This window comes from Pogoniulus pusillus, chromosome 10 (assembly GCF_015220805.1).
Source record: "Pogoniulus pusillus isolate bPogPus1 chromosome 10, bPogPus1.pri, whole genome shotgun sequence".
NCBI classification, from domain to species: domain Eukaryota; kingdom Metazoa; phylum Chordata; class Aves; order Piciformes; family Lybiidae; genus Pogoniulus; species Pogoniulus pusillus.
In genome coordinates this window covers 38,305,517-38,320,546 of record NC_087273.1, presented here as the reverse complement: position 1 = coordinate 38,320,546, position 15,030 = coordinate 38,305,517, and the positions used below count along the sequence as shown (strand labels likewise).

At 45.5% G+C, this 15,030-nt stretch overlaps 1 protein-coding gene across 7 annotated transcripts in view; it reads left to right on the top strand.

Moving 5' to 3' along the window:
- The window catches only part of LOC135178899 (cadherin-19-like), a 149,062-nt gene that overhangs the window by 20,241 nt on the left and 113,791 nt on the right, over positions 1-15,030 (top strand). Inside the window, exon 1 of one of the 7 annotated variants that reach the window (XM_064150287.1) lies at positions 10,824-10,912. The exons of the other annotated variants lie outside the window; for them this stretch is intronic. The gene's annotated coding sequence lies outside the window, so the exon portion shown is untranslated. Of the gene's footprint in view, positions 1-10,823; positions 10,913-15,030 lie in introns of those variants that run through there. 7 annotated transcript variants of the gene reach the window in all.

Here is a 15,030-nt window from a genome sequence, read left to right as displayed (position 1 = left end):
GAATAACCACTAGAGAGAGAGGAGCAAGTGACAGTCAGAGACATGATGTGCAAATCACCCATAAGAACATTCTAGAAGTAGCCTGTACCCCTTGCTCAGGCTAATTCATATTTGCTCAATTAGAGAAACTTAACAAGTGCTTTATGGTTGTACTCAGACAGCAGAATTAAAGGGATAGGTATTCTGTTCAAGAATGGAAGCTTTTCTTTATGCTGAAATAAAATACTCTCCTTGTGTAGCATGTCCAGGAGAATGAAAACACAGACATCAGAGACAAAGGATAAAGCAGGCTGAAAACACAAAGAGATTTTACATTCATAATCTCAAAACCTGCCCTGGACATTAAAATATGGTTTAACAGTGACTGTTCAATTCTGATCTGTCCCATGAGCTATCAGCAGGACACAGGAGGTGCAAATTCCCTGCTATGGAGTTTAATTTATGTCTTTTTATCTATTTTAAGCAGTGCTACAGGCTGGGGACAGAGTGGCTGAGAGCAGCCAGGAGGAGAGGGACCTGGGGGTGCTGGTAGATAGCAGCTGAACATGAGCCAGAAGTGTGCCCAGGTGGGCAGCAGAGCCAATGGTATCCTGGGCTGGCTCAGGAGCAGTGTGGGCAGCAGGACAAGGGAGGTTATTCTGCCCCTGTGCTCAGCACTGCTCAGGCCACACCTTGAGTGCTGTGTCCAGTTCTGGGCTCCTCAATTCAAGAGAGATGTTGAGATATTGGAAGGTGTCCAGAGAAGGGCAACAAAGCTGGTGAGGGGCCTGGAGCAGAGCCCCGTGAGGAGAGGCTGAGGGAGCTGGGGGTGTGCAGCCTGGAGAACAGGAGGCTCAGGGCAGAGCTCATTGCTGTCTACAGCTCCATGAAGGGAGGCTGTAAGCAGGTGGGGTTGGTATCTTCTGCCAGGCAACCAGCAATAGAGCAAGGGGACACAGTCTCAAGTTGTGCTGGGAAAGTACAGTAGGAGGAAGTTGTAGGCAGAGAGAGTGATTGGCATTGGAATGGGCTGCCCAGGGAGGTGGTGGAGTCACCATCCCTGGAGGTGTTGAGGAAAAGCCTGGCTGAGGCACTTAGTGCCATAGTATAGTTGATTGGCCAGGGCTGGGTGCTAGGTTGGGCTGGAAATAAAAAGGGGTAATATTTGCTCATTCATCTGCCTGACAATATTACTATCTATCTATCTATCTATATATATAACTACATATTTATATATTACTAATACATATATATATATATATATAAATGGATAATCAAAGTCAAGAGCAACCTAGAATAAAAGAGTTTGGCTCCTTCCTTTTGCATCTGATATCATCTTTAGTCAATTAGCAAAGCAAATTTCCTTTCCTTCGCAGAGCACTGCTCTGCAATGCTGAGCTATGTCTTTGACATCTGTGCTAGGCAGGCAGAAGAGATGAATTCAGTTCTTCTTTCATCAGATTGATCCTTAGTTCTCCAGTGCAGAAAGCTGGGCAGGCCTGTATCTAGCTGTGAAACACAGCTTATGGCGTGAGAACAAAGCTCCATTAAGTTCCACATAAACACACACTAAAGAAGATAACAAAAAGGGCAGCTCAGCAGAGCTGCCATTTTCTGGGCCAGTGGTCCTTCTCCAAGGATACATGCTGTCTGGAGATTTCTATCCAACTGTCTTCCTTTTTTCTCCCCTCCATTCTCTTCTACTTATCATCAGTCCACCTTTTCCTTTTCTTCTCGGCGGCAGCAACCGACACCCACTGGCAGCAGCAAGTTGAGGTCACTAAGGCAAGTGCTTGTGTCCTGCTAGAATTGATATTGATCTGGGAGCATGGCACACATGTGCCAGAGCAAGGTCACTCCAATTCTTTCCTCCATTTTTCATTTCTACACAAGTACTTACCACTTCAAGGTCCTTCCTCCCAGCCTGTCACTTATTACATGACCACATGAAAAATAGAGGGGACCCCAACCTTGCTGAGATAGCACCTCCCAAGTGCTGCTTTGCTAAGAGCTCAGAAACACACTCTCCACTCCATAATGTCACTGAGATGCACTCTTTTAAAAACAAGATTTTTTCTGCTAAGAAGTGTTACTGCAGGGAGAAAAACCACCCCTGCCAAGATAGAAGCCAACTCATTAGGAATAACCTATTAAATCTTAATGAGGATATGTGATGGAGGAGTCATATATCTCAGGGATGACATAAATAATAATCCAATGTGAAGTAAAAAAAATCACTCCAATACCTATGACAGTAATGTTTGTTGATGCAAAGCACTTGAGGACAAGTGCCACAAGGCTATTTATCTTCCAGCAGGAAAAAAAAGCACCCAAGAGTTGTGCAAGGTCTTTGATTTAAAATGGATAAACCTGCAGCACGAAATAAGCTTCATGCTCTTGTATCATCCTTCAACCTCAGCAAGTTTGCCTGTGACACCAAGATGGCAGCTGACAGGCAGGAGGGAATCATAGAATCAAGCAGGTTGGAAGAGACCTCCAAGATCATCCAGTCCAACCTAGCACCCAGCCCTATCCAATTAACCAGACCATGGCACTAAGTGCCTCAGCCAGGCTTTGCTTCAAGACCTCCAGGGATGGTGACTCCACCACCTCCCTGGGCAGCCCATTCCAATGCCAATCACTCTCTCAAAGGGATCCATGCAGAGAGCTCTTGACAGGCTGGAAAGATGGGCACAAGCCAGCCTCATGAAGTTCAAGAAGACCAAGTGCAAGGTCCTGCACCTGGGTTAATACAATCCTAAGCACCAATATAAGCTGGACAGTGACTGACTTAGAGAGCAGCCCTTTGGGGTGCTGGTGGATGAGAAACTCAGTATGAGCTGTCAGTGTGATCTTGCAGCCCAGAGAGAAAACAGAGCCTGGGCTGCAGCAAGACAAGTATGGGCAGCAGGGTGAGGGAAGTGATCTTGCCTCTCTACTCCACACTGGTGAGACCCCACCTGGAGCACTGCATCCAATTCATAGAACCATAGAATCAAGCAGCTTGGAAGAGACCTCCAAGCTCATCCAGTCCAACCTAGCACCCAGCCCTGTCCAATCAACCAGACCATGGTACTAAGTGCCTCATCCAGTGTTACAAGCAGGATATGGAGGTGCTGGAAGGTGTCCAGAGCAGGGCCACAAGGATGATCAGAGGGCTGGAGATGTTCTGCTATGAGGAGAGATTGAGGGACTTGGGGCTGTTCAGTTTGGAGAGGAGAAGACTCTGAAGTGGCCTTAATGTGGCCTTTCAGTATCTGAAGTGGTCTATAAAAAAGCTGGGGAGTGAATTTTTAGGCTGTCAGGTAGTGATAGGACTGGGGGGAATGGAACAAAGCTAGAAATGGGTAGATTCAGACTGGATGTTAGGAAGAAGTTGTTCAGCATGAGGGTGGTGAGACCCTGGCAGGGGTTGCCCAGGGAGGTGGTGGAAACCTCATCCCTGGAGGTGTTTAAGGCCAGGCTGGCTGAGGCTGTGGCCAGCCTGCTCTAGAGTAGGGTGTCCCTGCCCATGGCAGAGAGCTTGGACCTAGATGATCCTTGTGGTCTCTTCCAACCCTGACTGATTCTATGATTCCATGAGTCTATGTGAACACAGAAGGCTGGAAGGATTAACTTTCAGGAAGGATTAACTTTCATGTTTAATCTGAAGTCCCTCTTTACTTCTGTGCTGGCAATTTAAGGAGACTCAATTATCCTCATCAGAGTGTTCACCCATGCAGCTTCTCTAAGTAAAAGAAGTGGGTGCAAGGCTGGTTATTTTTTTTTCTGATGGATGTTGTGGTTAAGAGGACATGGCAGTGAGCTGCAAGAGTCATTATCTATTAATTTTGCTGGTTTATTTTAGTAAGCAATTTATAGCTTCTCCAGAATGTCTTTTCCATTTTCCGCTCATTAATTGAGTGCCATTTATACTATTTCGTTTGCATTAAAAGATGTATTGCACTATTTAAAGGCTTAATTTAGCCCATATGTCAAAAACTACATCTAAATGAGCCATTTGCAGCACTTTTGTATGGATTACATTATGCAAGTCTTTCCCCCCCGCCCCCTTCTTGTCTTTTTTTCTCCTTGTAGATTCAGGAATGACTCCTTTATTAGAAGGAAGGAAACACAAATAAAATACAAACATATTAAGCAGGAATATTAGGATGGAAACCTGTGACTGTGACAGAGTGGCCAGGCAGAGAGGGACCTGGGAGTGCTGGTAGATAGCAGCTAAACATGAGCGAGCTAAACATGTGCCCAGGTGGGCAGCAGATCCAATGGCATCCTGGGCTGGCTCAGGAGCAGTGTGGGCAGCAGGACAAGGGAGGTTCTTCTGCCCCTGGACTCAGCACTGCTCAGGCCACACCTTGAGTGCTGTGTCCAGTTCTGGGCTCCTCAATTCAAGAGAGATGTTGAGGTGCTGGAAGGTGTCCAGAGAAGGGCAGCAAGGCTGGGGAGGGGCCTGGAGCAGAGCCCTGTGAGGAGAGGCTGAGGGAGCTGGGGGTGTGCAGCCTGCAGCAGAGGAGGCTCAGGGCAGAGCTCATTGCTGTCTACAACTATCTGAAGGGAGGCTGTAGCCAGGTGGGTTGGGCTCTGCTGCCAGGCAAGCAGCAACAGAACAAGGAGACACAGTCTCAAGTTGTGCTGGGAAAGTTTAGTAGGAGGAAGTTGTTGTCAGAGAGAGTGATTGGCATTGGAATGGGCTGCCCAGGGAGGTGGTGGAGTCACCATCCCTGAAGATGTTGAAGGGAAGCCTGGATGAGGCACTTAGTGCCATGGTCTGGTTGATTGTCTAGGGCTGGGTGCTAGGTTGGACTGGATGAGCTTGGAAGTCGCTTCCAACCTGGCTGATTCTGTGTGATTCTCTGATTCTGTGCCTAGCAGGCCAAGCATTAGCTGTAGAATTACTGTCCAAGAAAGATTAATCCAAAATCCTGCACAAATATTCAAGTAAATGAGGTTCTGCCATGCAGAGTGGGAAAGCTTCAATGCTTGCAGTTTAATCTAGATGGTTATGGTTGGGTTTAGGGTTGATTTTTTTTTGGTAAACAGTAGCCTATAATCTTGAGGTGAAAAAAAGGAGAGATCTTCTTCAAGTCTCTAACTATCCAAGGGATGGCTGTGAAGATGTGTAGCTGCTATAATATAAATGTGTCTTACCTTTAAATGCCCAAGACAGGTCAGATAGATAGAACTGAGCAACTGCTGCTTGTGAATTGCTCCTGTTTGATCTGCAAGCAGGCTGAGCAGATGCAAACTTGTCTAACTTCATCAACTGCTGTGGAGTCTATGCTAATTGGACCAGCTTGGAGACCCTGATGTGAATGCTACATGAGTAACAGCATGGCAGCACACTGACCTCTACGAGTCAGGGGCACACTCAACCAGCAAACAAGACTTTGTGTGATAAAAAAGGCTTATCCTCCTCCTGCTGAGGAGAAAAATCTGCCTAGTTCCACTGGGATTCATTCATGGATGCTCTTCCTTTTAAAACCGTAGAATCAGCCAGGTTGGAAGAGACCTCCAAGACCATCCAGTCCAACCTAGCACCCAGCCCTGGCCAATCAACCAGACCATGGCACTTAGTACCTCAGCCAGTCTTGTCTTGAACACCTCCAGGGATGGTGGCTCCACCTCCTCCCTGGGCAGCCCATTCCAATGCCAATCACTCTCTCTGACAACAACTTCTTCCTAACATCCAGCCTAGACCTGCCCTGGCACATCTTGAAACTGTGTCCCCTTGTTCTGTTGCTGGTTGTCTGGGAGAAGAGACCAACCCCCACCTGGCTACAACCTCCCTTCAGGTAGTTGTAGACAGCAATGAGGTCACCCCTGAGCCTCCATCATCTGCTTATTCATTTTGCCATTTACTACCAAGGATATTTGATGTTCCTACAGAATTAATTTCTGTGAATATATATGGTAGAGTTTTGCTTATCAATGAGAGATGGAGGAATATATGTGTACAGTCTACCAGAAGGGTAAGGAGAACACAGTAAAACTACAATAGGTTGGACTGGATGATCTTGGAAGTCTCTTCCAACCTTGTCGATTCCATGATTCTGTGATTCAAAATTCTAGTGGGAAGTGTCCTTGCCTATGGTGAGGGGTTTGAACTAGGTGATCTCTGAGGTCACTTCCAACCTGGTTGATTCCATGATTCTATGGTTTAAAATTCTAGTGGGAAGTGTCCTTGCCTATGGTGAGGGGTTTGAACTAGGTGACCTTTGAGGTCCCTTCCAACCTGAACCATTCTATGGTTCTATGACAAAGTAAGGATTATAAGCTGTTCTATTTTGGGGGAGGGAGGGTGGATTGTTTTCACAAAACAGAAGAGAATAAACAGGCAAGATGTGTGAAGATGGAGAAGCTGAAAAAGAAAGATTGAGAGAGAGAGTGATGGAAACAGCCCAATCTCCTCTTCACAATTATGTAGTCCTCTAGCCAGAATTAAACATGTTGTTAATGCACCAAGTAGGTAGGGGAGAGAGGGTAGGGAGAGATTGACTATTCTAAATTAAGAATATCCAGTTCATCTCTCCAAGAATAAACCAGATGGAGAAACTGTGACTGCATTGGCTTGGAGGCTAGCCAGATGAAGGACCAGCTTTTCTGGCAGTCAGGAGAAAGAGGAAAGCAACCTATGAGAAGCACAGCAAGATGCAAGACAGATGAAGATGTGGGGAGCCCAGGAGCAAGGTCAGCCTTGCCTTGGGTGCCGGCCAGCTCACCCGCAGCCTGATGGAGAAGAACTCTGGCAGCAGTCAGGCCACTGCCTTCAGGAGCCATTTCACCTCCTGTGCAATCAGACAGGCTTCACACAAGGAAGAAGGCTGATAGGAGAGGGAACTATCACTGCCACAGGATGACTCTACTCTTTACAAAGCATTTAGGGATTCAGGAAGCTACCTCTAGCGAGGATGCAACAGAGGCATGTGAATTCTGCCGTTTGCTACGAAGCAATGAAGCCCTGCTTTCTGGTTTTGACCTTGGCCAAGTACCTTGCCTCCTGAAGAGCAAAAGAAATGCAATATGATTTACCCAAACTGCCCAGTGTCTTCACCAGGAGCATTTATTATAAGCCCAGTCTGAAACGTGGTTACTGCTTAGAGGCACTAAAAGCAGTGTTCATATTATTGTTGCTACCAAACTAATTAAAAGGTTTGCTCTATGTTTCACTGGGGAAAAAAAAAGATGAAATATTGTTCAGTGTTCACTGAAGTTTGTCATAGAATCACAGAATCAACCAGGTTGGAAGAGACCTCCAAGATCATCCTAGTAGATAGCAGTGCAATTTATTGGTGTTAATGTTGCATCAGCTCCTATGTGACAAATTGAAGTCCTGCTCAAACTGCAGCCCCAAAATAGTACATTTGGCCATTAGGCAAAAGTTTTCTCTGTGTCTTGGGTTTTTTGTATGTGAATATTTTATGAGCTGCAAAAGGTCACAGGATCATAGGACTATAGGATGTTAGGGGTTGGAAGAGACCTCCAGAGATCATCGAGTCCAACCTCTCTGCCAGAGTAGGACATAAAATCTAGCTCAGGTCACACAAGAATGCACCCAGACAGGGCTGGAAATTCTCCAGAGGAGACTCCACAACCTCTCTGGGCAGCCTGTTCCAGTGCTCTGTGACCCTTACAGTAAAGAAGTTCTTCCCCATGTTGAGGTGGAACTTCCCCTGCAGTGCTTTATACCCATTGCCCTTTGTCCTATCACAGGGCACAATCAAGAAGAGTTTGCCCACTCCTTCTTGACCCCCATCCCTCAGATATTTATAAACATTGATCAGATCCCTTATAATTCTTCTCTTCATCAGACCAAAAAAGCCTCAGGACCCTCAGCATCTCAGAAAGGTTAAATCTTCCTTTCATTTCAACAGCAATGCAATGCCAGTGTACCAAAGCAGATTTGAAAGCTGAATGTTTACACCACAAAGCTGTAAAGATGCAAGGAATAGTGGAAACCTGACTTAATCTGGGATATCCAGAAGACAGAAGACTTAAGAACTTTGAGGAAGAAGTTCTGGCATGGTCTGCCTTGAACCTTCCTCCTTCTGCCTTCCATTTTTTCTCCCTACCAGTGGTTTATGAACAAGGTAACATCTTGCTAAGTACTTTCTTTTTGCAGATGGAAGCAGCAATAATTGAAGTGCACAGGAGGACAGATACATAAAACTTGAGATTCCAAGTTTCAAAACTATAGAACCATAAAATGTTAGGAGCTGGAAGGGACCTCTAAAAACCATCTACTCTAACACCCCTGCAAAAACAGGATACTCTAAGGCAGGACACAGAGGAACACATCCAGGAAAGTTTTGAGTCTCCAGAGAAGGAGGGTTCACAACCTCCCTGTGTAGCTTGTTCCAGGGCTCCAACACTATTACAGTAAAGAAGTTTCTCCTCAGGTTGAAGTGGATTTTTCCTTGTTCCTTGTCTTGTTACTGGGCAATTTTCTGTCTTCCAAGCTATTTCTTAGGTTTGCTGGTTGGACATGGGGTGAAACGTTGACATTATGAAATGCTTCAGAGAGAAAGCCCCATAAACCACCTTGACATTTCTGACAGGAGGCTATTTAATTTACTTCTGGTGAACTAATCCAGCAGGGTTAGTTTGCTGCCATGGAAATTTGTGCATAAATCTGTTTTCCAAATGAGGCTGCTAAGGGCTGTTCAATCTCTACCTCATTGCTCATACCAAGCTCCACATCAGTTTTTGTGCTGAGAGTTCACAATGCAAGGACATAGTGGATTGATCACACACAGCTGCAGATGAACTTTATGAGCTTGCATTTCATAAGTCTAATATGCTACCTTCATGGCTTTTGTTTGGTCTTTTTGTGTGTGTGGTTGTTTGGTTTATTTTTTGGTTGGTTGGTTTTGTTGTTTTGGTTTGGGTTATTTTTTGTGGTGCTTTGCCAAGGGAGGTGGTGGAGTCACCATCTCTGGAGGTGTTGAGGCAAAGCCTGGATGGGGCATTTAGTGCCATGGTCTGGTTGATTGGTTAGGGCTGGGTTGGGCTGGATGATCTTGGAGGTCTCTTCCAACCTGGTTGATTCTATGATCTAGTTGATTGGCTAGGGCTGGGTGCTAGGTTGGACTGGATGATTCTGGAGGTCTCTTCCAGCCTGGTTGATTCTATGATTCTATGATCTAGTAGATTGGACAGGGCTGAGTTCTAGGTTGGACTAGATGATTTTGGAGGTCTCTTCCAACCTGGCTGATTCTATGATTCTATGATCTAGTAGATTGGACAGGGCTGGGTGCTAGGTTGGACTGGATGATTTTGGAGGTCTCTTCCAACCTGGTCAATTATATGATTCTATTTGCCTTGCAAGTCTTCAGCATGTCTTATAACAAACCATGGCCATATCCTTCCCTGCCCTGTTTCACCCGTGTCTACCAGCTGCTGTCCTATCTGCAGGAGACAGGTGGGAGAGTATGGAGTAGTCATTTAGAGAATTCAGCTGAATTCAGGCACTTCTTAGGATGTGATTATTGGCCTGAGACTTTGGGCTGAAGGCAGAGCTGAGGTGACATCCCCAATTTAGTTCAATCTCTATCTGAACAGTGTGTAGCAGTGACAGAATATGGGAGCTGCATTCCCTCAGGGGATCACCTTGAAAATATTCAAGCTGAAATGGCTCTTATTGATTTGCACCTTGTGATGGGAATATAAACAGGGAAAGAAAATAAACTGCCTGTCTATTGTTTTCCAAACCATGAACTATATTCATTGAGAAAAATAAAGAAATGAAAAAGAAAAGAGGAATAGCAAAGGAAAAGAGCAAGGAATGATCTTTGGAAAGGTCTGCTTGCAGTGTGAGACTCACAGGCTTTTAATTAAGGAGGTTATGCACCATTTCCACAGACCTCTCATATATACAACTAAGTAAACACTTATCTTAAGTAATTATGCTTTGCTGCAATTCATTAAACTTATTTCCTCTCTGGAGTTAAAAAGAAAAAAAAGAAAAAAGAAACAAGGAAATGAAAAAAAAAATCAAAGATTCCATAAGATATCAAATGGGGGGGGGGGGGGAAGGGGAATGCAGAAGCTACAAAAGCTGATTGTTAAATACTGAATCAAAGAAGACACATAAATTAGTAAAGAAGAAACACCAACCTGGACCAAAATATTAACTAAGCTCTTTAAGGAGGAAGTTGTTGGCAGAGAGAGTGATTGGCATTGGAATGGGCTGCCCAGGGAGGAGGTGGAGTCACCATCCCTGGAGGTGTTCAAGCAAAGCCTGGATGAGGCACTTAGTGCCATGGTCTGGTTGACTGGATAGAGCTGGGTGCTAGGTTGGACTGGATGAGCTTGGAGGTCTCTTCCAACCTGCTTGATTCTGTGATAAACCTGTCCTATGATGACAAGTCTGACTATAGAAACTCTCCTCTTTGACTAAGGGTCAAAGTCTGACTACAGAAACTCTCTTCTTTGACTACTCTAAGTTACTCCCTCATTTCCCAGCCTGATGTCCAAACAGAGGCCATAGCCCTTTTCACTTGCAAAACCCTCCCCCACAAAACGAATTACCTTCCCTCCACCTTGGTCACTTGCCAGGGAGTACTTTTATTTTTCCACTAGGAAAAAAAAAAGAGAAAAAAAAAATCAGCTTGCATTTTGCTTGCTGGAGCCTTCTGCATCCTAATTCTGCCCTCTGAATGAACATCAGAGGAGCCTTATGAGGTTTTGCACAAAAGTGCCTGTGTTCAGATTTTTCACTGGGGGCACCCAAAATAGCAGGCAGTGAGCAGTGTCCTACTGTGAGTTTTCAAAACTCCAAGCACAAGTGACTTGTGCTGGCAAGAAGCTGCAACTCCTAAAGCTTTCCAAGGAGCTGTGAAGTGAAAAAGGACTGCTTACTTCTCTGCATCAGATGTCTCAGCCCACTTGCACAGTACTCAGTGCTTTATACCTTGAAGGTCCTGAGGTTATGGAGGTAAGAGCTCGATTTTGTTTTTCTCTTTGCTGGCTTTGGAAAATCAAACTGAGCTGAGTGTCTCCAGTGCAAAACAGGGAACCACAACAGGCAAAATCTAAACCAGAAGCTACTCAAAACCTCTAGAAGAAGGAATCTGCTTTTGTTGTTTCCTCAGAGCCCACCGACTGACTTCTGCAGCTGTGGAAATGCAGCTTTCCTAGTCGGATTTGCCAGAGGAAACTCCTGCTATGGCTGTTTCGTGTTCGGTTTGCATAGAAAAAGAAGCTCATGCTGGCTAGCACTCTGTTTTTCCAAGCCCCCCACCCTGTCAAGCTGCTTGTGAATGCTGCATCTATAGGCTCACGCCAGGCGTCCTCGCTAAAATGTGCTCAGGATCCCCCTGGGTGGTGTCAAGAGAAGCAAAAAGTCTCCTGTTTTACAGGAACGCTGGGGGAAAACTCCATGGCTTTGTTTCTATTCCTTCTGCAGCAGCAACAGGAAGGAAGGAAGGAAGGAAGGAAGGAAGGAAGGAAGGAAGGAAGGAAGGAAGGAAGGAAGGAAGGAAGGAAGGAAGGAAGGAAGGAAGGAAGGAAGGAAGGAAGGAAGGAAGGAAGGAAGGAAGGAGGGAAGGAGGGAGGGAGGGAGGGAGGGAGGGAAGGAAGGAGGGAGGGAAGGAGGGAAGGAGGGAAGGAGGGAAGGAAGGGAAGGAAGGGAAGGAAGGAAGGGAAGGAAGGAAGGAAAGGAAGGAAGGAAGGAAGGAAGGAAGGAAGGAAGGAAGGAAGGAAGGAAGGAAGGAAGGAAGGAAGGAAGGAAGGAAGGAAGGAAGGAAGGAAGGAAGGAAGGAAGGGAGGGAGGGAGGGAGGGAAGGAAGGGAAGGAAAGGAAGGAGAAAGAGAGAGAGAAAAAGAGGAAGAGAGGGAGAAAGAGAGAGAGAAAGGACGAAAGAGAGAAGGAAAGAGAGAAAGAGAGAAAGAATGAGAAAGAAGGAATAAAAGAAAGAAAAACAGAAAGGGAGAAAAAGAGAGAAAGAATAAGAGAGAGAAGGAGAGAAAGAAGGAATAAAAGAAAGACAGAAAGAGAGAAAAAGAGAAAAAAATAAAAGAGAGAGAAGGAGAGAAAGAGAGAAAAAAGAGAGAAAGAAAAAGAAAGAGAAATAAAGAAAAAAGAAAGAAAGAGAATAGCAGTGAGAAAGAAAGAGGAAGGGAGGGAGGGAGGGAGGGAGAGAGGGAGGGAGGGAGGGAAGGAAGGAAGGAAGGAAGGAAGGAAGGAAGGAAGGAAGGAAGGAAGGAAGGAAGGAAGGAAGGAAGGAAGGAAGGAAGGAAGGAAGGAAGGAAGGAGGGAAGGAGGGAAGGAGGGAGGGAAGGAAGGAGGGAGGGAAGGAGGGAAGGAGGGAAGGAAGGGAAGGAAGGAAGGGAAGGAAGGAAGGGAAGGAAGGAAGGGAAGGAAGGAAGGGAAGGAAGGAAGGGAAGGAAGGAAGGAAGGGAAGGAAGGAAGGAAGGAAGGAAGGAAGGAAGGAAGGAAGGAAGGAAGGAAGGAAGGAAGGAAGGAAGGAAGGAAGGAAGGAAGGAAGGAAGGAAGGAAGGAAGGAAGGGAAGGAAGGGAAGGAAAGGAAAGGAAGGAGAAAGAGAGAGAGAAAAAGAGGAAGAGAGGGAGAAAGAGAGAGAGAAAGGACGAAAGAGAGAAGGAAAGAGAGAAAGAGAGAAAGAATGAGAAAGAAGGAATAAAAGAAAGAAAAACAGAAAGGGAGAAAAAGAGAGAAAGAATAAGAGAGAGAAGGAGAGAAAGAAGGAATAAAAGAAAGACAGAAAGAGAGAAAAAGAGAGAAAAATAAAAGAGAGAGAAGGAGAGAAAGAGAGAAAAAAGAGAGAAAGAAAAAGAAAGAGAAATAAAGAAAAAAGAAAGAAAGAGAATAGCAGTGAGAAAGAAAGAGGAAGGGAGGGAGGGAGGGAGGGAGAGAGGGAGGGAGGGAGGGAAGGAAGGAAGGAAGGAAGGAAGGAAGGAAGGAAGGAAGGAAGGAAGGAAGGAAGGAAGGAAGGAAGGAAGGAAGGAAGGAGAGGAGAAAGGGAAAGAGAGAAAGAGAGAAAGAGAGAGAGAGAAAAAGAGAGCAAGAGAGAGAGAAAGAAAGAGAGATAAATAAAGTGTCTTTCCTTTCCCATTTCTGTAACTATCGCACTTTGTAATCTCCCAGCAAGCAACTGCGAAGTCTTTCAGGCCACAGCAGAAGGAATTCCTCTCCTTTTGGTGTGCTGAAGTGTGAAGTGGCAATTTGCTTTGCAATAAGATGTTCAAAGAGCGGTGCCGGGGGTGTGTTATCAAACTATTTGTGTTGCCTGCTGCTTAGATAAACCTTATCCTAGGAGGCACTGCCAGAATTTGTTTTTCAGGTTCCCACCCTCCAATTAGACTTTATTGAGGAAAGAGGCAGTAGAATATAACTCAGAGATACGTAATAGCTGCTGGTTGGCTAGGAAAGTGCTGAATATCTCTCAGCTCGTTCACTGTTATGAGTTATTCTGGGATGGAACTGTCAGGAATGGCATGGGTTTTTTTGGGGGGGGATTATAGAATTGGGGGGTTTTAACAGTGTGTGATTTAGAACCAGCTGTTGCAAAAGAATGCCAAGCAGAGCTGCTTTTCATTTATAGCAGCATTTATACCATCTCTCTGCTCTGCTGAGACCCCACCTGGAGTACTGCATCCAGTTCTGGAGCTCTCATTACAAGAGGGCTGTGGAGATGCTGGAGTGTGTCCTGAGAAGGGCCAGGAGGATGCTCAGAGGCTGCAGCAGCTCTGCTGTGAGCACAGACTGAAAGAGTTGGGGCTGTGCAGGCTGGAGCAGAGGAGGCTCCCAGGGGACCTTCTTGTGACCTTCCAGGATCTGAAGTGGGCTAAAAAATAACTGGGGAGGGACTTTTGAGGCTGTGAGGGAGTGCCAGGAGTGGGGGCAATGGAGCAAAGCTGGAGGTGAGTAGGTTCAGAGTGGAGGTGAGGAGAAAGTTCCTGAGCATGAGAGTGGTGAGAGGCTGGAATGGGTTGCCCAGGGAGGTGGTTGAGGCCTCATGGCTGGAGGTGTTTAAGGCCAGGCTGGCTGAGGCTGTGTGCAGCCTGCTCTAGGGTAGGGTGTCCCTGGGCATGGCAGGGGGGTTAGAACTGGCTGCTCCTTGTGCTCCCTTCCAACCCTGCCTGATTCTACGATTCCATGATTTTGCACTCAGAACTGCTGAGATGTAGAACATTTTTAAGATGGTCTCAATGTGCTTCCTTTCTGTTTCAGAGTGCTCTGAACTGTCAGGCAAGGTCAGCACATTCTGCTATTGAACTAAGAAGGAAGTATGTAGTAGGCTACCGAGGTAGATTTTAGTGTTGCCCATGGTTTAAGCTGCTTTTTGCTTTTTATCATTGTCCTTTCTTTTATTTGCTTTGATACTTTAAACATTTCTTTGTGTCATGTTTACCCTCTGAGTCTGGAAAAACAAACAAACAAACCAACCACCAATAATAAAAGAAACAAGACAAAATACAATCAAAACTCCACAATCAACCCCCAAAGAAACAAACAAATGAAACCCAAAGCAAACTACAAAATGCAAATAAGCAAACAGTAAAAAACAACAAAACACACCCACAAGCAAAAGGCTTGTGCAGGACTCCAGGTGGGGTCTCAGCAGAGCACAGCAGAAGGGAAGAATCCCCTCCCTGGCCCTGCTGGCCACACTGCTGCTGCTGCAGCCCAGGCTCTGCTTGGCTCTCTGGGCTGCAAGTGCACACTGCTGGCTCATTTCTTTTTCTCTCCTCTTCTAAGTATTACAATAAAACAGAGCTCAGACTTTGATTTAGTTGGGGCAATTAACAAGGCAGACATTATCAAGCCTGTAGTTATTTCATTTCCACAAAACCTTGTTCACAACACATATATGAACTAGTTTAATTTGAGTGCTAATTTGGTCAGGCAAAGCTTCACAAGGACACTTATCTGCAATTCTTTCATTTAGGAGAATCAGAAAACTGGAAAACTTTAGTCACAAAATGGCTTTGCCCCCCTTAAAAATAGAAGGCAGCTTGGAACCCTAGGGAATGTCTGTGCTACACATGGAGGAGGAATATAGAGTCATAGATTCATAGAATCAAGCAGGATGG